The following is a 26,634-nucleotide window of genomic DNA, read 5'->3' on the forward strand; positions in this document are numbered from 1 at the left end:
AGTTTATCATGTTAGACATCCACATACTCAAAGCTGCTGCATAGCTGAGTATTTCATTGGTTATTATGAGGCTCTTTGAGTGCCACTGTCTCTTGCATGTAGAATGGTTCCAATATATTTTCTCCTGAACATCCAATCAATGATGTCATTTTTTATATTTCGACCTTTGCCGTCAATTTTTGGTTAATGTCTGTCGGTGTGTCAAATGTGCAATTTTCCCCATTAATGAGATTCCAGGATTTATAAAGAGATTCACCAAAGACAATCTAAAACAAGTGAAGTGATGCAAATACATTTTGATTACAAAAACACCATGCATTACATGGCTAATGTATTGTGATCCATCTTTATCTGTATAGCTCCAATTCATGACGAATGTTACCTCGGGGTCTAGGCCTTACTCTTTACTACATAATTTACAGACCTCTGTAATCATGGCACCAAACAGACCTCTCCTTCACACATCATGTAGATTGCGTCTATAAAAAAAAGCACAACAGCGCATGTTTCTCCTGTGGGGGCTAAAAAGTTTTAACGTCAGACAGGACATTTTAAGAACAGTATACCAGTCACTCATTGAATCAGTCTTCAAATTTACTGTCACATCATATCCTGGTACAACTTTCTCACCAAAAATGCAAGAAAAAACTCACCGATATCATTAAACATGCAACAAAAATCACCGGCACCACCCAGATCTAACTGTCAGAACTTTACACATACTACAAAGATAAAAACGAGTCATTTTGAGAGCTTTAGTGTTTACAAATGTTTAGCTCCACATATAACCAAGGTCAAGCAAGTAATGGGTTAACTACATGAAGGTTGTAAATTCAAATTTAAGCCATTTTCTTTCTGAAAAAGGGGTTGTAACTCAGTATAAATGAATCAATGAATAAAACTAACTCCTGATACAAAATCATTCACAACACATGTTTAGTGCGAACTGGAATCAAACCTCTGCTTTTTCTTGTTTTTCCACATTTGTAGTGTAATGTGGTTTTATGATACTGAAAGCTGTATATTTTTAAGTACACTTTACAAGTAAAAACCATAGAAGTGGCCATGAGTTAAAAACTATAAAAGTTTCATGTTTTGTTTTGAGACTATATTAAAAAGCATGCTCTTTATGAATCACTTTTTGAACAAATTCAACAATCGAGCTGACAAGTGATTTACAGCAGCAGATAAAAATAAAGGTGCTGTGCAAATGTTAATCCAACAGGCATCATCCTATCAGCCCATCTGATTATAAAACCCAGACGGCCCATCTTCTCTTTCATCTCATCCCCTGCTCTCTTTAATTTTGTTTCATGAATGAGGCCTGCAACAATATCAGTATTATGCATGTACCCACCTTTCCGCTGAAAGGAGAATGGATTTTTTCAATGGGCTCATAAATCTCCGCTCTACCTGGTTGAGCACACCGTTAGCATGCGCGGTGGTTAGCTGGATGCCTCTCTTGGCTGAAACTATAGATCTGGATTGACAGCTGCTCCATCCTGTCTGCCACTGTTAATCATTGAAGGATTTGGGCTGCCGGCAAGCAGCGCTGCCAAGCGACCTTGAGCCCTGCCGGTGCCGAAGGACTCCGACTAAAAGCATGCCCCCCTGTCGCAGCAAGCAAGAGGCACTTCAGCCAGGCGGCCCGTTTGCCCCATAAGGGAGATTGATTGGTAGCTTAATGTGCTGAGTTGTTGGAGTGCATTCCTTTCAAAAGAACGTCATGCTTTGAATATGCATATCCACTTGTGTTTCAAGTATTTTACATGTGGATAGAGTGAGCCGTTATATAACTTCAAGGCGACATTATTCCCTCTGCAATCCTGCAAGCCATAATTCAAACTTTGTTTCTCCTGGAGAAAAGTCTTTAGATATGGTTGAAAGAATGCCCAGTTTGACTAAGAAAGCACAAAAACAGAGATGACACTGAACAAACAAAAGAGTGAGACAGTCAGTGTTAATATTGAAGTCATATTCAGGATAAAGACTTTTTCATGTTTGAAACAGCTCTTGTCAGTGATCGATAAGGACCCAGAAGAAGCTGATCAAAGAATGAATGGAGAGAAAGTAATTCTAAGAGGATGCAGAAGAGGAGTTGCACTGATTTATTGTAAGAGTCTGCTTGGTGCCATGATAAAAAAAAAATAAGCCTGTCACTATTTCTTTCTCTGTCTATCTCCTCCGTTTGTCACCAATTCTCTCCATATCTCTACATCTGTTCTGGTACTCTCAGTAAAGGAGAAGTCCAGAATCCAGACTCCAGTCCCAGGTTTTCTCTCCAGCCATGCCGTTGGACCCAGCAGCAGCAGCAGCAGCAGTAGTGAATGCCTGTTTTGCCTGCCTCTCCTCTCCCTCTCTTGCTGTGCGCTGCTCTGCTCTGCTCTGCTGCAGTGGAAGGTCCTCACGGTGCGCTCGCAACTCGTCTCAGAGGAGCAGATCTGAGCATCTAACTGTTATTTTCACACCCTGCTTTTGTTCCTAGCTCTTGTGTTTTTTGTTTTTTTTTGCAACCCCACCTATGAATCACCATAGGGTCTGGATAAATGTGAAAGAAAAGTCATAGGCTAGATGACAGAGAGGGGAAGAGCTCAGGAAGTCTTTAATCCAACATTTCTTGCACACATGACTGTGTTATGTTCCGCTGTCTCCGGGTGACAGAAAAGCTTGTGCTCTTAGACACCTCCTGCTTTTAGACTCTGTGCCAGGTAAGTTCTTGCTCTGGTTGGATGTTTTTATTGTGTGTATGATGCACTGTGTGGCAGACGAGCGCTTTTCTTTTTTTTTTTGCTTGTTTGTCCCTGAGGGGGGGTTGACTGTTCTGCCAAAGAGATGAGATTCTGGCTGAAGTTGTGTGCAAACAGGTCCAATAATAAGATATAGTTAACATATAGCATGCAATAGTGTGTGCATGTGCAAATCTATAAGCTTATGTGCTTTATGATAGGGCTTGACTGAGCTTCCATCATATTTGCAGAAGAGCTCTGCAATAAATTCAGATTGACTGCAGCAACTTGAAATCGTTTGCCTTTTCAAATATTAAGGCAGGATTGAATGTGCTTACTCTCTTGTGCTGTCCATGATACGCATGTTCCACATGCTGTCATCCCTTCTGTGATCAACGTGAGGTGTCAGGGAGTGGTGGTAATTTCAACTGATGTGTAAATGGCTTCCTCTGATTGTGTTTTTTTTTTTTTTGTTTTGGAGGCGCCTGGGTATGAAAAAGAAAAGTGCAGCATATCTGTTTTTCTCTTTTTTTTTGAAGGGAAACCCTGCAGATGTTTTCAATGTGGTGAGTGTGGTGCAGCACAAATGAAAACAGGGGGATTCTGTGACAGCATTGATGAGGGAGCACACTACACCATGCGTGTGTGTACGAGTGCGTACATGCGGGTGTGTGGGCGGCTGAATGCTTCTAATGTAAACTATGTCATGCAGGGTTGAGCTCCAAGTGTTTTGTGAATGAAGTGCTTTTAGTCTGTGTTTCAGGAGAAGGCGTGTGTGAGTGTGTGTGCGTGCGTGTGTGTGTGCGTGTGTGTGTGCGTGTGTGTGTGTGTGTGTGTGTGTGTGTGTGTGTGTGTGTGTTTTCTTTCAACACTGTTTTCTTATTCCTGGACTGTGAGCTCAAATGACAGCATCACACACTCTCTTTGGGGAAACACTCATACACAGTACAGGTGGTGTTTGACTGTGGGTGGTGACTTGGTGACGATTTACAACCTGGGTTCCCGGGTCCTCTCCCCTCTGTGTAAATCAGCCCGCCTGGTGAGGCACAGAGCCTCTGCAGCCAGTTAGACGAGCTACTTTGGATGTTCATGTGCACTGCTGCACTGCAGACAGACTCTCTCCCTCCAAAACAGACAGTGTGCTATACTCAGCCACAGACAGCGTAGGCTCGCTTAAAGAGGCTCTTCATCTATCAGCTTTTAGCATTTGAACAGATGCTTGTAATCCATGCAGTCTGTGTAGTGTTTTTACTGGTGCAGGTACATTTGTGTGATGGGAGTTACAGCCTGTGTCTGACTTTATCATTGCTGTGCTTGAAAAACTGTGTCACCAAAGCCCACGATGCAGAAGGCCAATAATCAACCCCCAGCAGTTCCAGTGGCTTGTGAAACCTCCCCAAGTGTGTTCATTAATTAGAATAACAGGCCCTTATTCCAAAGGGGGTTCCTCATACTTGCATGCTGCATTGTGTATACTAATACCTATCATATGTAAGATAGCCAAAAGTAAGCCTCAGCTGATCACAGTAACTGCAATCATACGCTCTAATGTAATCGAGCCAGACTACTAAATCCCCACCACCACTAAGGATACTATTACATTTCTTTATCCACACTCATGACGTATGCATCCTGACGAATGTGAGTGTAGACACGGAGCAGGAGGTGTGAGCTTATGGACACTTATAAAGTATGAAACCTAAAAATGTTTTACACTGCTGTGTTGGTACGAGTTTCAGAGTTTAAAAAATGGATACCAATACCATTTTTCTTGGAAAAAAAAAAAACTTGATTAAGTCATTTGTCTTTATCACCATATTTATTAACACTTAATAAGTAATGTTCTAATGCTGTAATGAAATGTTTCCTAATGTCCATTCAAACACATCAGGCTCAAAAGATCTCAAACAAGCAATGAAACAAGAATTTGTATTACACCTTATGATTTTACCTCAAAGAATTAGTTACACATAGCCTGCTTCCCATGTATTAAAAGTTATAGTTGCGCTTGAAAACAATGTCTTTTTTTAACCAAGATTTACAACAACTTCGCAATGATTATGTAATTGTGCCCTTAAGTTTCAGCCCTACCACTTGCTAATCAGGCACCGGTTAAGAATAAATGCTTTGCCTCATTTTCCAGATGCAGTACATACATATTGTAAATGACAAATGTCTTTTCGCAGTAATACTTTAACCTTACTTGGTTCTGTTAAGCTGTAATAAGCATTAGAGTGGCCGTGGCCAAGGTGACGTCATGTTTCGGGTTGTGGACTGTGATTTGGAAGTCTCAAGGTCAGCAATTTTTAAGGTCATGATATTTATATGAGAGGGAAGTGAATGGTTGGAAATCCTCAAGATATGATAGCTATACAGCGTACGCCTGCGGCTAATTCATTAACTGGCTCATTAGCAAGTTAGCCATGGTGTTCCCACCAGACTGAGATTCTTTGGGTGGAGTTAGCTTATTCAAATTTTTGTTTTTCCTAACTGGATTTCAGAGAAAAATAGAGCATATAGAACTTAGTACATTTGCTGCGCACTTGCAAACATCTCCTTGAGAAGTGCCATGAACAGGTAACTAAAGTAACCAGTGAACTTAAAACAAAAAACACACACACACACGTCCAATCACTTCCGCCTGCTGTCTATACTGCAGGAAAAATGTAACAACATGACCTCTCAACAGCTAGCACAAATTAATCTTGTATAAGAAGCATTGAGCAGGCGAAGTAGGGTTAACAATGCCACCGATACAGTATCTGCAAGTTGGTGCCAACACAACCACATTAAATAGTACAAAAATATCACGCACTGGAAAAAAAAAATCATTACAGTAAAAAATATTTAAAAGGGGACCAACATAGCTGAATTATTAACTGACTAAAATAGCTGAGTTGGCAACTATCACCCACTACCACCCCCCATAAACAGAGAAATAAGCTATTGAGAACAAAACAATTGGTGTTGGTTTCTGATGTAAAGTTGAACATTTTTAAGTGTTGCATAATTGGACTTGCTTCTTGAGCCAGCCTTCGAGTGGCCATTTGAGGAGCTTCCTGGATAGATCTTCTTGTGAGACACCTGCTGTGTTGGGATCGTCCCTTTCAGCAGCGTGACAGGGAATCCCATTGAAACAGAAACAAGACAAGGGTTCGGTGGTTAGAATTGATGCTGTCATGTTTACTTCAAACAGGATGAAAGACTCTTGAGTGGTACCTGAAATTTGATTGCGCAAACACCTCTCTTACATAATGTGTTTTCCTGAGGTTGGTTATATCCTGTGTGTGTGTGTGTGTGTGTGTGTGTGTGTGTGTGTGTGTGTGTGTGTGTGTGTGTGTGCGTGCGTGCGTGTGTGTGTGCGTGCGTGTGTGTGTGTGTGTGTGTGTGTATTGTTCAGTCTGATTAAGTCCTGAGTACACGTTGATTGAACTGTGACCACAAAACCTGTTTGTTCCTTTTCTGTCTCATGGATATTGCCATCATGCTTCCTTTATGAAACACCCCGAGAAGCATTTGATGAAGATAGATAAAAACAAGTTTTACAATATGTGCTTAATGCAGAGAAGGAAGAACCCTTCTGAGCATGGTCGTCAGATCACAAAGAATATCTGGGACAATGGACTAACGGCTTGTGACAGCTACAGTCAAGGAGGCTCAAACACTGAAGCACACAAACAATGAAAACAGCCGTCAGCCACATACAAATCAGAGAGAATAATAGCAATGGGGAAGGGGGGGGGATCATATCCCATATCATCCCTCTGTATCTTGACATGTAGCTCGAGATGTGTTTGTAACTTGCAGCATTTCCATAACAAATTTGACAGAAATGAATTCAATACGTGGTAGAAGCCCACGAGAGTGAGTCTTGGAAGGCCAGAGATGGAACGGTTAGTTGGCTGTTAATGTTTGCAGATAATGTAGTGGGTTTTGAAGACATGAAACTCGCTACGTTAACAAATCATGTTTGCAGAGCTCACATTTCATGGTTAGCGGGCTGCTCATGTTAATACGCACAGCTTATCGAAGCGTTTGGTTATAGCCCAATAGGCATCAACTACTGAAACAAGGATTAAGTGTCTCTGCAAAAGTGTTCAACCCTGTTGACAGCTTAATTGGGATGAATTGAATTTGTTTTGGATAGGGTTAGGGTAGGGTACGTTTCAGCAGCTGACTGAGTACTTTTTTTAGATAGTCGTGACTTGAGGATGTAGTTCTACAGCTTTGGATAGCTGTTGTGGGACACACAGATGGTGGTCCAGCTTGTTACATCAGGTCAGTGGTCAGTATGGTGTTCCAAAGTGGGAGAAGGCAGGCGACATGCAGTAGATGATTGGCCACCGGCGTCAGTTTGTGTCATGTGTTTGTGTCCGTGACACGTGTATGAGTTTGTGTTAGGCGGGAGCAACTGTCAGTGCACAATCTTTCTGCTGGGATAATCGTTTTGACTCCAATCAGTGTCCAAATGACTCCATCAACCCCGCTCTTTATGGAAAACAAAACACACACACACACACACACACACACACACACACACACACACACACACACACACACACACACGCACACATACAAAAGCACAAACATGCGGGATGCCAGTGAGGTTCTGAACAGTCGCCTCTTCAGAGCAGACTTCAATCCCGGCGGGGCATCTTGAACGGAGCCCAAAAGGAAAACAAGAGAAGAAAGCCCTCTCTTCTTTTGCCTCAGCCTAGCTCTCTCCGTCTCTCCGTCTCTCTCTCTGTGTCTGTCACTCACCAACACACAGTCTCTAGCCCTCCTTTTCTCCCTCTCTCTCTGCTCCATCTCTTCTTTCTTTCTTTCTTTCTTTCTTTTCTCTGTCACTCTACCTAGCTGTCAGTTGGTTGCACTGCAGCCGGAGCCAGAGCCAGGAGCTCAGTCTCTGAGCCACAGGTAAAGCATTAAAACCAAATGACTCACGCACTGAAACAGAACAAGCTCCTTGCTACTTGAAAGCGCTGCTCTGGTCTGTTCTTCAAAGTTACTCCCCAATAAGCTGCTCCTGCTGCGATGCTTTTTTCTCTTTAGCTCCACCAGCAGTTTGCTGACACACCTTCACGCCCCTGATAGACACGAGTCACAGGATGATAAACTGTTGTGTGCTCTGGCACATTGCCCTCCATGCCTTGTGCCTGCTCTTGTGTTGTTGTGTAACGGTTGTGTGTGTGTTTGTGTGTTCGGCATTATAGATTTGTCCATGCTGTTTGGGAAGTTTATTTCCATTGTGAGAAGGCCAAAGAAATAGCCAAAAATATGTTTCTGTGGGAGGATAAGGATACATGTAGAGAGCATTAATATTATGGAAAGCAAGACTCAATTAATAGTACAATAATCTATGTGATCAGACAAGTAAAAGCCACCTGAGTTTTGTATAAAGTCTTCAGGATTGATTATAAAAGATGGCTGAAATAAATATTGCATTTGTGTATGCCCCCATGAACGACCTATAAAAGTGTTTATTTCTTTATCTCGTGGCGCTATGGACCGGTCAATATTGATGTTTTGAATATCATAATTTTCTTATCTTCATTAAAGATCAGGTTTAAAACTCTAAATAAAGTCTGATATTTCAACATAATAGCTGAATAAAATAAAAAAAACTTTGTTTTGCTCTCTCAGAAGCTCCGCTCCCTCGAATGAATGTGCTGCATTGACAGGATTTGAAATAAACTCAAGAAAGATGTGCCCTCAAAACCAGGAAATAACTCTTATCACCTATCCAATAAAAACATGGCGGAATAAAGAGTCTCTGCTGCCAGAGGGATGGTTAGTCTACACACAAATTGAAGAGGTGAGGGCTTTTGATGAATTTGGCAAAAGTGTATTAGAAGTACTCAATCCTATAAAGGTCGGATCGGTAGAGATGCGAAATAATAATTCTAGGTTAAGGTTTTTTTTTTTAAAACCTTAAAATGTGATAATAAGGATACATTAACTGAGATAAACTGTTTATAAGTAATGTGAAACAATTATGGCAACGTCAAACCTTTTTTTCTTCGCAATCAGCCTCCCACCTCTTTTTTGGATTTAGTGGCTCCATAACTTCTCCATACCTTTTCCTTTTCTCCTGACAGATACGTTTCATGTTCACTACAGCAGGGACTTTTTTACTTGAAACTTGACAACTAATCCTCGTCTGTTTTTCTTTGGTGTCGGCAGAAGTGAGCCACCTTAGCTTTCCTATTGGGTGATCAATCATGACAAAGATACTTTTCTTAAACCTTTAAAAGAAAAAAACAGTTACATTCTAGTGGAGATGTGAAGCTTTCCCAAAACATCTTTAACACTGAGGCGACTGAAATGGAAGAAATACAACTGAATGTAAAAGCGTATTGTGTGACGCACAATGTGTTGATCATATGAATCTTCTAAAAATGGGAACAAGTTTCTGTTTTTTTAAACTAACTCAATCAATACACAAAGCTAACTTCTTTCGTCTTAAAAATCAGTTTTGTTTTCCTTTTCTTTTTTGACACATCATCCCAGGTCCCGGCTCCCTTTGGTTGCCATGGAGACACCATTAGGCAGTGCTGCCACACCAATTTTTGTATTTCTTTGCATAACCCCAAACCAAACGGTGTTGTTTGCCGGGGAATCGCCAATTGCCAACTGCGTGTGTGGGTGGATAGATGGGTGCATGTGCATGTTTTGTTTGTGAGGGAGAGCGGGTGGGAGAGAAAAAAAAGAAAGAGATCAAAACAAAGTAGGAGGGATTGAGAGGAAAAAAAAAAACGAAAGGCTGGGGATGGGGGTATGACAGAGAGAGGAATGAGTGATGGAGACAATAAGTAGAAAAAACACAGACACAACATATACAGCACACATACACATCCTCCAGCAGGGATGATTGTAGTACAAATGTGTGTGTTTGTGTGTGTGTGTGTGTGTGTGTGTGTGTGTGTGTGTGTGAGGGAGCAGGGTGAGTGTGTGGGCGGAGGGATGCCGCAACAGTGCAGCTTATCTTGCCTTCAGTTTGATCCCTGCGACTCGTTCTCTCAGGGGCTCCTCACTGCATTACTTCAGGCTCATTCACACAGTATGATGCCAAATCGGGATAATTCCCATTATTATCACACATGAGAGTCTGATCATGACCAATGATTTGCCAGTGTAAGATCCCTTTGAAGTGTATTGACCTGCTTTTTCAGAGGAATAGATGTATATTGATGTGGGATGCAGTGCAGTATAATTAAAATGGGGCTTATTAAGTCACTCATCAATTAAAAAAATAACTCATTTTGACCGGTATGGACAAACACTGAACTAGTTTCTAAAACTTGCTGGTCATAATGGTTGCGAGTAACCAAATCTGTTAATCCACTGCGGCTATTTGCTGCTTTTAATTACTGAAAAATCAATAAACCAATAGTCTGATTTCCTGCGGCAATAGGTTGATGTGGTAGGGTCTGAAGCACCGGCATACACTAACAGTTGAGAGGCTAACTCTTGATACAGTATGCATGCCAAACATTCAACATGATTTACCACGTTTGTGTGCAGCATGTTATGATGCAGGGGCAGCGTTAATGTCATGTTGAGTTACATATGGACACAATTTTTAGTCAGGCGACTCGTGCTTGTAAAGGTTTGAAATTTTTATAGAAGCGGCCAAACCGTTGCTTAAGTTTGGCGTCTGGGCTCCAACGTCATCACTCCTTGCAGATTGTTTAACATGCAGATATTTCCGGAAGTGATGAGTTAATAGCTTAAACCCCCAAGTCCGGGCCTGCAGGCAGATGCTGGGGTGGCCGTTAAGTAAGAGTGCAGTACTGGTTCGCCTAAGCGCTGTCTGACAAAGCCAAGTGAAGATTCGTTTGTCAGGTGACGGTGTAGAAATGCATGTCATGTTGCTCCACAGAGTGAAATGGGGTTGTCATTGATTGTTCACAGAGGTCACGGTTGAACATTTTACAAGTTGACTATGCACAGCACAACTGTGTAAATGCATGTTTAAGAGCAGATCTTAACATTGTGTTAGTATGCATCAGTATGTTTGGTTCAGATAAACATCTTATTTCAAGGTTATAAAAAGCTAACATGACGTTACTTTGTATAAGAGGGGTCATTTCACATCACATGGAGAGGTGTGTTTGAGATGATACCTGTATTCATCAGCATGTACAAAGATAATAACTTAACATGCAGTTTCTACCATTGCAACACAGCTTGCCCCTTTTTTTTAAAAGTCATCCTGATGTCTAGATTTACTGCTCGGTGAGACTTTCTGCCTTCTGATTCCATGCTTCTATACTTTTGAGTGAAATGACACAGACTGATTGCTTGGAAAGTGGTTTTCAAACATAGATTTTGGTGTTAACCTCATCTACACTCTGATGGCTGCCTGAGACTTAAATTCCTCTTGTTGCTCTGCACATGCATTTAAATCCATCACCGCAGGACCTTCGTTTTACGAATATGTAGCAATCTTTCCCCCCCACATCTTGGATTCCAAAGATAAATTGTGCATATTCTTGCATTGCTATCACGGAAGCTTATGGCGTGAACGGAGAAACTCAGATGTGTGACAGATAGTCATGACCTCTGATATGCCGTAACTGTGCTCCCTTAAGGCAATTGCATTGGGAGAGAGGTCAAAGGTGGGACTGCTTTTCTGTGGAAAACATGAAGTGGCCAATGCTAGATTTCCAGAATCTTGCAGTGAGAGAGAGAGAGAGAGAGAGAGAGAGAGAGAGAGAGTACATGTGCCAACGTTTGTTTCTATTATTGATTGATCCAAAAAACAAAGAGGTTATTGATCAAAATTGTGTTATAAAAACAGAGACAAAAATTCTCTGAACATGAAGAGCACTATATTGCCTGTTATAGCCATTAGAAGTTTTGGAATTAATAGGAGACAAATAGCATGGCCAGAAAATACACCATTTTTCTTATGTAAATCATATTATAAACCAAAATCAAGCAGCAAGTTGAATTCTTTCATCTTTCATCATCTTCAAAACTTCAATCAATAGCTAAGTCATCATTCACAAAGAGCTTGAATGTTCTTTGTACACGTATACAGGAGTATAAAACTGTATGTTTGTAAGCCTTATAGACCATATATTATATAAACCAAGACTATGATCAGACATTATCAAGAGTACAGCCACTGAAAAACATGACTTTCTGAGACTGTACAATGGTGTAGGCAGAGGGGCCTATTCTATTTCTCGTCTCTCCAGACGCTCGTTTCATCCTCCCAATTTACTCTGAGCAAACTGTCTAACTCTCTGTGATCCGCCCACACCCACAAAGGTATATACGTTCTCTCTTCTGAGTCTCTCTCCTTCCTTGTTTACTCAGTGTGTATTTTTCTGCAGCATAAGCACAAGAAAAGTTGAATGCTGCTCAGGACAAGAAGGCCGTTTGGATTTACTGCAGTGAATTCTCTCTTGAACATCTCCCTCTCGCTCTCTCCCTGTCTTAATTCTGCAGAGAGATTAGTCCATGCGCTGCAAGGGTGCAGTTTTGACGCCAAAAAAAAAAAAAAAAGAAACACACACACAAACCATCCATAGGCCTCCAGTGGTATTACTACATTCTTTCACAAGTTCATCGGGTGTCTCTCTTTCAATGCTTTGACAAACCCAACATTAAAAAAGTCAGGCGGTGCATTAAACCATCTGATGGCTGTTTGAAGTGCCGGTTTGCGACTAGCCTATGGCTGCCTAATGAGAACGACGGGTCCTGCGGTCACATCACTTAGCAGAGGCACAATGTGATGCACTGACCTATTCCAAAAATAGCGGGAGCGTTTTATCAAGCGAGACATGATATGCCATGCTGCGGTGGGGTTCAAAGTCGGCATGCATTGACAGTCGTGCTGGCAGATCAAATGTTTGCATTAGCTTAAAACCACTCCTGAACTTACCCACATTTAAAGTCTTTAAGTTTTTAAGAGTACATATAAAAAGCTTCTCACTTATTCAAACTTTATGCACAGCCCATTCACATAATAAACATTTTAAAGTTTTTCAGATGACTTGATTAACACATTGAGAACAGCATCACTGCTTAACACTGCAACACTGCAGCACTTAATACTGTTCTGTGTGAAGGAACTTGTCAGTATAGCATCTTAAGATTGCTTCAAGGCTTCCTCATTGTATTTTATAAGGGAGCATTTTAACTAAAGTGAGACAGATAGACAGAACGTATATCGCACATACTTTGAATACAAAAATCAAGCAGCTTTTTGGTTAGTTTGTAAATCAAAGTGAATGCCTTTTTTTTTTTTTCATTTTAACACCAGATTCAATTGGAGTCATTTATTGCACTTTTCATTCATAACCCTAAAAATACTTTGCTGAGATGTGGTGACAACTGGAACACATGGGGGCAGGGGTTCTGCTCTTAACAATAGACCTCAGGTGCAGTCAGTTATGGAAGGAAGTACAGCAGGGGCAGTGAGTTGTAAAGGGAAAAGTAATGGGATTGAGCAAGTGGGCTTAACATGATCAGAGTTTATATAGCTAGGATAACCAAGAGAACCTTCTTTCATAGATACTTCATTGAAGCAGGTCCACATTTAATGTTCCAGAAAGACGCATCCACATTAATTAGACGCTTGGGACAACTTTTTGCTCGATAACCAAGAAGAAGACTGTTGTTGACTGTATGAAGTGACCAAATGCCCTGCCTTTACTATAGTAGTGTAGAGTATGAGTCACTTTGCCTCCGTCCACTACCATTTCTCATCCCATTACGCAATCAGTCATCACGCGAATGCAATTACACCCGTCTCCCCCATAGCTTCTATTAATAGCCACAGATAAATCAACAATGTGACGTGCCCATGACAGCCTTCCAAAGTTTTAATCAAATGACTTTGACATGAGTGTGCGCCAAAACTTAGTGTGGACAATTTTTTAAAGTGGGAAATAAGAACAACGGCACAGGCATGAGCACAATGCGAGAACAATGAAGATGATCCTGCTCATAAGTTGTGAGCTTTAAAAAAAAGAAAAAAAAAGAAAGCACATGTCTGGACAAGTGTAGCCTTTGAACACAAAGCGGATTCTCACTTTTACAACCTCTCCATGTGGGCCCAGTAGAAATGTGACACCATTTCCATTATGTGTTAGTGCAATGTGTGTGTGTACAGCACACAGTAGCTGGTTGAGCCAGAGACCTGCTGACTTGTAAGAGACTGGGTCATTAGGCCAGGTGGTGCCGCTGTGATGCCCACTGAGTAGCACATGTCTGGCATTAACACCTACAGGCAGGACTATAGATTAGCATGCTCAGATCATTAATCATTATTCCAGTATAATATAATCAGGAATTAACCTGCTGTCATACCCTTTTTTTTCAGATATGGAAATAGCCTGAGGTTAAATAGTCAGGAGTGTGACTGTGCTATTAAATGTGTTTCTGGAGAGTGAACCAGTTTGTTGTTAAAGAAAACACAATTGTTCAACAATTGTGTGTATGATCGATCCCTATTAAATTCAAGTCACAGAGCAAAGCATTCATTTTTCAGAAAAATAAATACCCACTGATGTTTAAAAAAAAAAAAAACCTGGAGGGTCCTTTTAATACACTTACTACTTTCTGGTGATGCTTGCTGAATCCTTAAAGACTTCTCCAAGCATCTCTATAAAAAAATATATTCTATCCGTGCTGTGGTGAAAAATATTTTTAACCCACTGAGAGGAGATTGTGATGAAAATACTTCAGAAGCACAAACTCGGGCTATAGGCTTAAGCACAGTTAACTGAAGCGGCATGCAGGAACTTCATGCTATTCATGGACTAGGGAACTTTGGCAGTAGTCACTACGTTTCCACTGCAGGGATCAGGGTCTCAACAGTTTACCCCTCCAAAAGTCTCTTATCGCAGGGTACTTTTCAGAAGTACAGGGACCTTGGGATAGGGCCTTGCTATTTGACTGATTGGTCAACTATACATCAAATTTAGAAAACCTACTCAACTGCAAGTGATACCACCTGGATGTGTCGCTAGGTCAAAGGCTGTTTCTTTACAAAAAATTAGCAAAAAATCACATCAACATCACATTACATATGCGCATAAATAAATACTTGTGGCGCATATGTGTAGAGCGTAGCTGTTATTATCTAAAACAAAGATACTATTCAAGTCACTGTCTTGCTTACTGCTGAATTATCTATTTATAACAAGGAGTAAATATGATATTTTTTAATCATCACTGGTTTTTAGACCTCTATGGAGGTCAGAAATTAGCTCTTTGGGAGAAAAAAAAAACCCCATCTAGGACTAAAAGTGGAAATGTGGCTTCAACAGACTTGACTTTGAGGTTTTTGATTTGGAACAGGTGCTGTAATGGCTATAAGCACCGATCCACCTCTACTCCCTGTGATCTCCTGCCTCTCCAAAGCACCCGTTTGGCTGTTTCATGCCACCAGGTAGCTGTTCTTGGAGATCATTTCTCCACACACAAACTCAATGACCTGGATCTGGATCCACTGGAGAAAAATGAGACAAATCTCAACACCATCTTTAATAGTTGTGAGACGAAGACGGCTCTCAATTTGTCTGCCAAATGCAAGAGTAAAGCAGCTCTGTGAATGACAATGGGCCTCGCTTTGTCAGCTTGAGGGATTTCAGCAAACAGATGCACCGTGCAGATGGGCATTGGTCTTTTTTTCATCAGCAGGCATATGAAGGGAGCTCTCAATGTGTCCACAGGGCTTTTAGAAAGCTTACATTTATGATATCATTCAGGCTGGCAACTAGAACATTTAGGGCCTGCCACATCTTGTCTGTAATACTCTGGCTTTGTTTTGGTACCTATATTTAATCATTTTACATGATATCAATCACTGCTACATACAAGCATATGAAGACTTCCTGCATGAAGACTTCCCGCCATTATTTTGGTAGTTCTCTCAGTGTTCATTAGTGTTACTTTTTTCATGAATTAAAGATACAAGTTGAACTTTATTGGGATGTCCCAATCTTAATAATTTGGGCTTGTGTGAGGAGGCGATCCTGTCACATGGTTGATTTGTTCTTAGGCCTAAGTAGCTGTTTTTTATATAGAAAGGGTATTTATTAGGGACCATTTTGGCCGTCATACATAGGATTTGAATACTTGTGTCTGACCTGCAGTGTGTTGTGTGATAATAGAAGTGACCTAGGGATCATTTATTTGAAAGCAGAACAAAGTGAAAGCATGCTGCTTTTTCTCGCTCCATGGACTCCAACGTGGGTATTGTTTTCCCACTAACAACAAAGGCTTTTTCTATTATTCATGTGTAAGCCATCTCGTCATTTGTAAACACTGTTCAGTTGTTATAATAGAAACATCCTTGATCTGATGAGTGGATTTGTTTGGACCTATTAAAAAGAAATCATTCCCCAGGACTTCACACAGTCAAACTGTGTTTTATCATTCCTGCCTTTGCTGTTGTGGCTTCTGCCAGGCTGATGAGGGTCCAGGGCCTCTAAGCCATTATAGCATTGATTGGAATCATATTTTGTTGCAGGGGCGGCAGATGCCGATCGACCAGTCATGCTCCACATATGGGAGTTGATGTGCTTGGATGTGCTTGCCATTAATTAAATCACCCTGGGTCAAATGATCTGCCTGTGGATGATGGCTTTTTATCTAAGGTGTATAAATCACAGGCATTGTGGGACAAAATGTAAATTAAGTCTATAAGTGAACTGCGTTTGTCCCCCAAGTGTTCTTTGATTGGTTGGGGTTATTCTGAACTGTTCTGTCACTATGACTTAGACCTTGTGTATCTGTGCTGCAGCCACAGACCAATATTGAGGTTCCTACTGACTCACTGCAGCTCTTTGGTTTAATCCTTTGCAGATTCACACATTCGGGGTGTATACTAAGGTTTTGCACTCAAACATATAGCTCATATTGTCATGTAATCAAACCTAATTACAGATCAAGTTATTTTTAATTTCTCTTGCCAAGTGTGTGGTCCAATGTAGGCAATAGAACTCAGGGAGCGTCTGTGACAGGCAGAATGAAGATGTGCAGACGGTAGATTGGGGTTTTGCATTTTTGTGACCAATATTTGAAGTAAACCTAAAGCTTTATGTTACATTAAACCTGCCTTCTCACCAAACAATAAAGTCAATAATTTACAATTTAATAAGCATAAGTAGAAAACTGTAGATTCAGATAATAGGTCATCCCTAAACACCTACTTTGCTTGCTGTGTTACCATCTGATTTGTGGTACTGAGGGCAGAGAAGCCAACTCACTACAAATAGAATGCCTGGACAAGGAAAGGAACCTGGACTTGTTGAACAGGACTTATCTTGTCTCACCCCTGGAGGGGTTCCTTGGCTTTGATAACCCACTCAAGGCTCCCACCAGGCAGAGTAGGTATGTTTCTGCACACAGGCTATCAAAAAATCAGACTTGAACAAAACAAGAAAGGGCAGATGAAAGGCATGGTCAAAAATCAGGCTATGATCAGAAAACAAGAAATAACTCACTAGGAATGCTGGAGCAGGCTGACACAGAAAAACACACAACAAGCTGGCAACAAGAGGGAGGACACACCACGATTAAATACACTGACAATTAGCAGAAGAGAGACGCATGTGAGTCCAATCAGGGCTGACACTATGGGCCTTTGTCATATCATCCCCTTCCACTCCATTAGTGCGCTCATGTGGAGGGTCCGCCACATTGAGTACCGTACAAAACCTCTGAGTGTGTTATGAAACCCTCCAACAGTGAGTCTGCACTGATGCTGACTCAGGGTGATATGTAGCGGTCACTCGCCAATTATGAATGGTAGTCGAAGACCCCTCTCCTGAAGAGAAAAATATTTCTGATGACTAGTGCTAGCAGCTGCTGAAGATTGGGTCTTGTCAGAGAAAGTTTCCTCTAGTTTACATGACAATGCCAGTAAAATGGTATTTCAACACAAATGCCTCATCTTCATAAGTACTCAAGAGCTCTACCAAATATGAACAAATATGTCTAATCACATCCCTTGTTTGAGTTCATTTGCAGTCCCAGTGTCACTTTTTCTCATGTTTTTTTTCTTAAACAGCAAAGTCGTGACTCATCTTGTATCCTTGGAAGTTCATGGCTTGTCCTGACACAGACAGACCGTTCCCATAAGTTCCAGCTGTTTATTCTTGCCAGGCTATCAATCTTTTACTGCGGTCCTCAGAGGAACGACTGACTAATGGAGATGAGACTCAACATTCTATCTCGTCCAAGTGAAATTGATGTCTTTGCCGCTAAACATGAACCCATGAGTGTATGTCTGTGAAATGCTGATGCAAATCCAGTTTTTAACAAGATTCTACATCTGTCACTGATGGTCCTAAATCGTGTAATAGAGACTAAGTATGTCAGTCTGCTGGTGCTCTTTTATCTGTCTGATTTTCTATAGTTTCAGGCCCAACGTGGACAATGTTTCTGACACTGTCATCTGTTTCTGTCCTTTCACTCAGTTTTAATCTTCTCATCATTCACAGCTCTACTCAGATGTAGCCCTTCCCAGTAACCTCGAAATCTGCCCTCGCTTTCTCTCGTATATATGACTTAGAGAGAAACTATCAGTGGTAGACGTACTGCAGTGTCAACTCATTATCCTCTCCTGTTTCAAAACAGTGTGGTCAGTTTGGCTGTTCATTTGCTGTCGTTGTATTCCCAATGACATGGTAGTGAGGTAATGATGCTTTATCACTATTTTACATTTAATTTGAAGATATGCTGTGCACTTTGGATAATACTGTATGAAGGATGTGCATTTTTCCCTTTAACCATTATCTGATGCTTCAGTCACATAGTGTAGATGTATGAGGTACTCGTAATTTAATGATCGAAAAATTCATAATGTCATGAAAGCCTGCCTTAGCGATAGAGCACAATAAAATCTCACCTCAAAACCTTGGCTCCTTATTGACTTTGTTTTAATGAAGGTGCCTCCTTGTCACTTTCTTCTGCTGCAAATAAAAAATCTTCCTGTAATAGGCTGCTCGACCAACAGAGTGAACTAATAGAACAACCAAGAACGCTTTTATTTCACATCTGAAAAGAGAATTTGCCCTTTAAGAGGATATTTACAGACAACAATATCCCTAATAACAGATTCTGCTGAATCTGTGGGGCCCCAACTGGGTTTTGGTATACTGTCATTTTAGTGGGCTTAAGCCGTTTACATACAACTGTATAGGTGGAGAGCAAAGAGAGTGGAACACATTCTGCAATCCTTGAACCCATCAATGGTTATCTGACGACTATTTAACTGTTATATGTCTTTGAACAGATATCGGCACGCAAGTAAAGCTAACAATAAGCTAGACATCGTTTCCCAACACCCTCCTTATTCTTGCTTCTGAAGTTATAAGTGGGCCGGTGAACCTTGGTATCCTTGCTCGCTTACCGCTGGATACATTGGAAGCTCCCAAAAAGTTGGCCATTATTCCCAGAGGCTATTTCGTTGTTAGGCGATAGCCAATGTGTCCCAAGAATGTCAGCAACAAGACGTGAGGCAACGGCAGGAAGAATGTAAAAAGTGTACGGTACTGACAGTCTAAATTGATCAGAAAAACTCAAGGTTGAAGTGAGCTTAAGTTTTGATCTTTGTTAGGGATTTCCCTGTGATTTAATTAAATGTCTTCTTGCCATTGAGTAAGATCATTTCTGCATGAAAAATAAAGTAAGAAAAATCATGCTCAGACAATATCACAAAATGTAGCTTCTCAGTTTAGCTTTTCTTTTGGTCTTTGGGTTTTAGGCGTTGAGTGCCTATACTGTAATGATGCAAATCATCCACCCCCCTTTTAGTTGTTGTTTTATTCAGAAAATGACACATGCTCTGTCTCCATGGATAATTTAAAATTGAGTCACCTCCTGACTAACAAAGGCAACATATTGGTAAATCAACTTCTGGTTGGTTAACCCATCAGCCCTCACATGCCCCTATCAAATAAAGGAGTTTCCACCTTTTGTTGCAAAAAATAACCCTTTTTTAAAATCAGGTTTCCTCCAACAACCCTGCGGCCAGTTCCTGTTGACACGAAAGTGAAAACATGGCAGTGACATTTAAAATAAAGCAATGTAATGTGAACACACCCTAAGGTGTTCGTGAGTGCCAGTCTTCACCTTTATAAGCTGGAGCTGGTCTGTTAGTTGAATAAGTGAATGGAGTGCAATATGGTAGCTACTGTTTGTTCAGGGAGGGAAAACCTTTAATTTCATTTAGGGAGATACTTTCTGATATGAATCATAAAGAAAAAAAAAAAACTGGATTTTGTTCTGTGTAACAAATAAGACAGCCAGAAATCATAATGTAAAAAAATAAGTCTAACTTTAAAGGTTTTCCAGTTCAGTTTTCTAGTGTTGAATATGTTCCTTTAACATTAGGGCATCACATTCCACTTCAAATACTATTACCAGTGGCAGAATTGCATAACTGTGCATAATTCCCCTGTGGGTATGTGTGGGTGTACATCTTAGGTTTGAAGCTTGATGCCAACTGAAACAAAGTATTTAACTTTACAATGTATAAAAGTGAACAGATGCCAAGTTAATCTCTTAGCAACTCTACAGTCCCTTATGCTACATGTCATTGGACGAAAGTCAGTGGCCTGTAGCTGACTGAATTTAGCCCAGATTATCAGCAAATCAAATCAGTCATGAAACCTGTCACTCATGTGCACTGCGTAAGTGAACGAAAGAGGATGCTAGGTTGCTTGGGCTGTGAAAAATAAGCCCATTTATAGATTTCATGTGTTTTTCTTGGAGCTATTTGTTTAAGTTAATACTCTAGGTTCCACCAAAATGTAAAACAATCTGTACGTTATAAGTTATTTGAGGAATCCTTTTCTCATATATATTGTATAAGAAAGGGAGTGCTTAGACCTGCTGGCCAATTTATACCAGCTGTCACTAATACTTTCTGACTTCACATTTTCTTTCATTTGGCCAAGACTGATTATGACATACCTACATTTTACTTCAGGGCTTTACTAACCAAAAGCTGTCAGCATGTTTCAGCCTCTGCTTTAGAGTAAAAGCTGCAGAGTTCCCTAATACCAGAGCTGGCCCTATCCAGAGCCAGCTTCCACTTAGTCATGGCTGCTTAAAGATAGCTCTGATGGACTCCTGTGCTGTCCCTTCTAGTCGGAGCTCGCTAACCCGGACACTATGAACACAAGGGCAGCACTAATATACTCCAGAAGTCATTTCAGAGTGTTCCCAGTCTTTCAGTGGGCACAGATGAGACAATGGACTATTACTTTTCAAATGTATGTTTTGAATGTCAGCTATATAGCTAGTGTTTGAGAATGAATATTTTGCAAATAGTGGGAAATATGCTTCATTGATAAGTGGTTGTAAACATGTTTATATATATATATATGCTCGTAAATGGGTTTGTCCACTATCCAGAGTGCATTAGTGCTGATGTTGTTGTGTGGGTGGGTGGGTTGGTTTGAAGGGGTCATCTGGGGATTCCATGCCTGGTTGCACAACACTAACCAGCAATCCATAGAGCTTACTTATCAATGCTGAGAAACATTTAAGGGAGTAGTAGGTTTTTTCCATATAGCAGGCTCTGCATCAGTGTGCCTTAATGTATCTCTAACCTCACAGTTTAAATGGAGAGGATTCAACCAAATAAACAGGCACATGACTGAGTGAAGGTTTTAATCTGTGCAGTTGGAATGAAATAACACTGTCTGATAGGTGGCGATGAAGTCGTAAAGAGGACATAAAAGAGGCCATCTATGTAATATTCATCACTTTTGCAAAAACACATCTGCTATGACTCATAAGCATATCTATTGAGGATGACCCTGCATTATTTAATAATCATCTTTCTGTCCGAGATAAACCCTTTCCCATGTGTGAACCCCTGTCTTCAAGTATCTTGAACAGATCCTGGATGGAGCTATGTTTTAAATTGCGAGTGAGGAGCGTTAGCATCCTTCTTCCATGGGCGTCTGTGTATCTGCAGTGGAAGTGGGCCACATTAAATCAGTGATGGTGGAGTCGGCGGATTAGCTTTGTGCTCATGCATCTGCTCTAGGTATGAGTGTGAGGGAAACACTTTGCACACAGGAAGGAGACTCCGCAAACACCTCCTCCTCCTCCTTCTTAACCCATTGTCATGGCAACGGGATCTCTGCAAATATGGTAGAGCTACCTTGTGTATGTGTGTGTCTATCTTACCGTAAGCTGTTGACTCTTTAGGTGTAAATATGTTAAAGGCCCATGTAAGACAGTCTCCAAGGACTTTGGGTTTTTGTTTTCAGAAGGAGGTGATTGCCTCTTTTTCCTCAGTTTTCCTTTTCTTCAGTTCTTCTCTCTGCCTCCTCTTTTCACCTTTTTATCCCTTGTTATCACTTTCTGACATTTCTCTTATTTATTGCTATTTTCCTTCTCTAACGTGTCACCCTTTGTTTCAAAGGCATGCTTCAGTATTTTCCAGTCCTCTCATTCAACGTCTGTGCCAATGTTTCCTTCCCTGAACCACTGCAGAGCAAAACAAAAAAAAAAAGCTGTATTGTGGTTGCTAGGCTACAGAGAGACAAGGGACATCTCTGAAGAATTCCTCCATTATGAATTGTCACATTGTATGGCCTTTAGCATTAAGGAGCTTTCAAAGTCATCCTAGTGTGAAACATGCAGTATTAAGAGAAAAAACCTCTGCTACATGCTGCAGTGCTGCACCCTGATGTAGAGGTGGATGCAGACTGAAGAGGCCAAAGCCATAACAGCTTCCCTGATGCCTGATGCCTTTTGCACTGTAAGCATTTACCCCTGCTGTATCTAACAGGTGTTTCCCGCAGAGAATGGTAGTTATGTTGTCGTACAATTGAGCTGCCGTGACACACACATTCAGGTTCCTGTGACAGTGAGGGGCAGAAGCAGGATGTGATAACACACAGTGTGATGATAGCAGGTCAGTGGAGCTCCAGTAACATCATGCTGCGGGGGAAAGCCCCGTGAACAGTGTGATAGTCTTATCCTTCGTTCAACAAGGGTGAGCACTTGGTAACACATCCTTACCCGCTCAATATGGTGAAAGCAAACACCTCTTTCTGGACCATCAAGCATTATTTATCATGTTAGTTTTTCCATAGCTTCCCTGTGACCTCTTCCATAGCTGCTTGAGGTGATCAAATTGATCTTGTCCTTTCTTGTTTCATTAAAGCTTTTTATAAGCTGGTTGTGATGTTACAGGACTTTTGAATGCATCTAAAAGAAGCTCCTCAAGAAATCACAAGATACCAATAGAATTATACTTTAATATTTAAACGCACAGTATGTAAAATCTGCCGCCAGGTGGCTCTCAATCAAAACAATAACAAAAGATGAAGTCGAGGCTTGCGGGGAATCACGGGAGTTCTCTCTGCTACTCCCTACCTCCCCCCGTTGAAAACTCTGTGTTGTCCGTAGTCAATACAAGCGGGTGAAAACGACCTTTGAAAGACAATATGTTTACCAACGATGTTTCCATGTATAATTTACATGACGTTTTCATCACAGCAGCACATACAGTAACAGTACGGCAGCTTTCAGTAGCAGCTCCCACTTCCTTATGTAGCAGTCTTTGACGTTACATCCGGCGTTTCCTTGTCAATGATAAACATTTCGTGTCTGTCATGGCGGCTCATCATGGCGGCTGCCGCGAAGACACCGTCCACAACTATACAATGATGGATTTCTCTGGCTTTGATAACAGTTGGACATATATGAGGTAATGTAAGTACTCAACAACAAATTATATAACATAGGTTTAGTCCATTTTCAATTAATACATTAATACTGAATGTAAACATTGTCATACAGTTCTACATACTAATACAAAAAACCCCTAACGATCATTCAAACGTCGTCTTGCAAAGCAGTTTGCTTGTCTGCCGATACTATGATCAGATCATATTTGTTGCCCTTGCAATTTCAAAGAATGTATTCACTTTTGTTTACAAAAAGAAAAAGGGACCCGGCACGGATCCAGTATGGCCGCCGGATGACATGGCTGACCAGGTGTTAGACACATCGTATGCTGCCCACGGGCTTGCTTCGTCTGCTTTCTCCTCACAGCCCATTAGGCCCATTCCAGGAGACGGAGCATAATGCAATACCCCGGACACTGCTCAGGCTGTACACAAACACACAACACACACAAAGGAATGCACAAAAATGCACATGTATAATGTGTACAAGTCCCAGGCACAGCAGTGTGCACCGAAGACAACAGGTGTGTAGCTGCGGAAATCTGTTCGGGGAAGATGGGTGCCAATCTTTCAACATTACACAGTTGCACAGTCGCATGGAACAGTGTTGTGACATTGGGTGACGTGGAGAGAGAAACAAAGGAAGAGGGCAAGGTGTGCTGTTGACTACCTATGCCAGGTTATGCTGTACATCTGCGTTCCAGCAAATGAGGAGTTTGGCTGTTTGAAGTTTGTTTTGAAACGCTGGAATATGATGAGAGGAAGAGGCTTGTGTGTGAGTAGTGTGTGTGTCTGTGTGTGTGTGCTTGTTTACCACACTGGATGACTCATACTCAGCTGCACACGTGTCAGCCTCTGTAAGTTGTGTATGAGAGAAAATAGCCCAAATAGAACGGCATGTCTGTACCTCAGATGTTTCCACTTTGTGAAGTTTTACAAAGTAAGTTTTGTTTTTGTCTATAGTGGCAGCATATGGTGTCTAAAGAGGAATATCAAACACACACATGCACACACACACAGTGTGATAGCTGATGCTGCTGAGAGTGCTGATAGCCAGAAGAGTTTTCTTTAAAGAGTGAATAGTCAGCGGGGTGATTTATCAGTGAATACTGTGTCGCTCTCAGTCTCTCCATCTCTCTCCCTCCTCTCCTTCCCCCTCCCTCTCTCTCCCTCTCCGTCCCCTTCATGTCCCTCAGTGTAAAATATGAACGCGTCAGGCCCATAAATCTGGACGGGAGATAATGAGAGTTGATCCCCTCAGTCCAGTGGGCCACCAGCCAGGCTTGGTGCCAATGACATCATCCTTACTGGGAGATGGAGGAGGTTGATGAGGGCGGTGACACTGTGCCACAGCTTCTGAATCAGACACACACTCATACATACATGTGCACATGCACATCTGCCACTTTCTCAAGTCGTGCCATATGAGAAATTAGCTGTGGGTGAGTTCTGGAGTCAGGTTCTGTGAGAGTGCAGTGACTTTGGTTTGAAAATAAAAATCATAATTATTGTGGGATAAGATCTTAATCAGTTTTAGTGTTCTTGGTTCAAATGTGGAATTTATGGTGACCAAAGGTTGAGATTTACTGTATATTTCTGGATAACAGACATTACGGCGTCAGCTTGATGACCTAACCCCCAATTCACACATACTCTGTGCGCGCTGCGGTCTGTCAGCGACAGAGTTTTGCTCCGTCGGACGGCTCGCACCCATTCACACTGGATCTGTTTCTGGGACGTCAGCGCACCCATGACACATCAGGAGAACTACAAGATCCCACGGGAATAAAGAGAAAAACATGCAAACAACATGTTGCTTTGTCTTTCTGAGGATGAATTGTTGTTCATTCGATGCCTGTTAGGGCTGCACGATATATCGTTTCAGCATCATTATAGTCACACCGCAAGGACATACGATAAAAAAACCATAAAAAATAATAATCCGTCTGGGTCCGAAAAATATATTTGAGCCGTTCAATTAAATTTATGTAGCCTGTCTACACCCATTCACATTACTAATAGATCTAAATTAGCATACATTTATATATTTTACCACATTACATGCAACAACTCGCATAGTTAGAACACCTTCTGTATTTGCGTTCTCTGTCATCTCACCTGCTGTTATCAGGGTCGGGCAGAGCGACATGCAGCGTGAGTGGTCGAGCGACTGAGAGAGAGGGAGCGGTCAATGTGAGCGGAGCATAGCAGGGATTTTGACAATCTGACAGTTTGCTTATAGTTAACATCACATAAGGGGCTATACTTAACACTTTTGGGGTTAAAGGCAGCGGCTTCCAGGTCTGTGCGTTCAACTTTGTCTTCAGTCAGAACGGGCTCTCGGTTTTGTTTTTGAGGTCTAAGTTTCGATCTTCTGATAGCCCGTTTTATTGTTTATTTCACGTCCTTCTTCTCACGCCTTACGATTTCATGAGCTGCCATAAAACTTGAAACAGTCGTAGTTTAATGTCAAAGTAATCCGTTGCTTAAGGTTTGCTTTGCTTCCTGCAGAAATCGCCCTTTTTCTCTTACCAAGGCGGACCATCTTCACAAAATGCATTGTGCTTGTTCTAGAAATGTCTCTAAACATTACTTTTCATTGATTCACATCTCTGGCAACTGATTACTCAAGGCTACAAAAAAGGGCAAAACGCAGGAGGAGGACAAACTCTGTGAGCCCATTGCGCGTCTGCTCAGCCTGTATGTATGTGCGCGCTCCCGCTGGTTGTCTCTCTCGCACGCAGCCTGGAGGGAAACTTAAATGATGGAACCTCATTGAATGAGCACGTTATTAAAAAGTCTGACCTGATGTGAGAAGATTCACTTGCAGGAAATATTATAGATCAGTATCAATAATTAACAGATCATCAACATGATTAAGACTCGTTGCAAACGCAAATAGCGTTCACGGAGGCAGAGAGAGACAGAGGCAATTAGGTGAGAGTCTGTAATCATCATTTCAGGGAGAGTCAGGGAGAATTCAGCTGAACAGACAGAGAGAAGCAGTAAACTTTAAAAAATATTGCAATATATATCGCAGGAAACAAAAATACTGCAATGTCATTTTTTCCCAATATCATGCAGCCCTAGTGCCTGTTTTGACGTAATGTTGATAAAGTGATGAAAAATATGATCGCGAGTCCGTATATTGTGTTTTATTTTGAAATTGACCGGATGCTCTGTGCGTTTCCTTGTCTGACTTCCTGTCCGGTCTGTCATATTCTGTT

The 26,634-nt window shown here is 41.3% G+C and overlaps 1 protein-coding gene across 3 annotated transcripts in view; it reads left to right on the top strand.

The window, feature by feature from the left end:
* Positions 1-2,346: 2,346 nt before the first annotated feature.
* dlgap2a (discs, large (Drosophila) homolog-associated protein 2a) overlaps positions 2,347-26,634 on the top strand; it is a 131,001-nt gene continuing 106,713 nt past the window's right edge. For 2 of the 3 annotated variants that reach the window (XM_065966375.1, XM_065966376.1), the window contains exon 1: positions 2,350-2,708. The gene's annotated coding sequence lies outside the window, so the exon portion shown is untranslated. Of the gene's footprint in view, positions 2,709-26,634 lie in introns of all 3 variants that reach the window. The other variant, XM_020649851.3, reaches the window with a different exon arrangement.

The sequence above is a fragment of the Labrus bergylta genome, chromosome 18 (genome assembly GCF_963930695.1).
Source record: "Labrus bergylta chromosome 18, fLabBer1.1, whole genome shotgun sequence".
NCBI classification, from domain to species: Eukaryota; Metazoa; Chordata; class Actinopteri; order Labriformes; family Labridae; genus Labrus; species Labrus bergylta.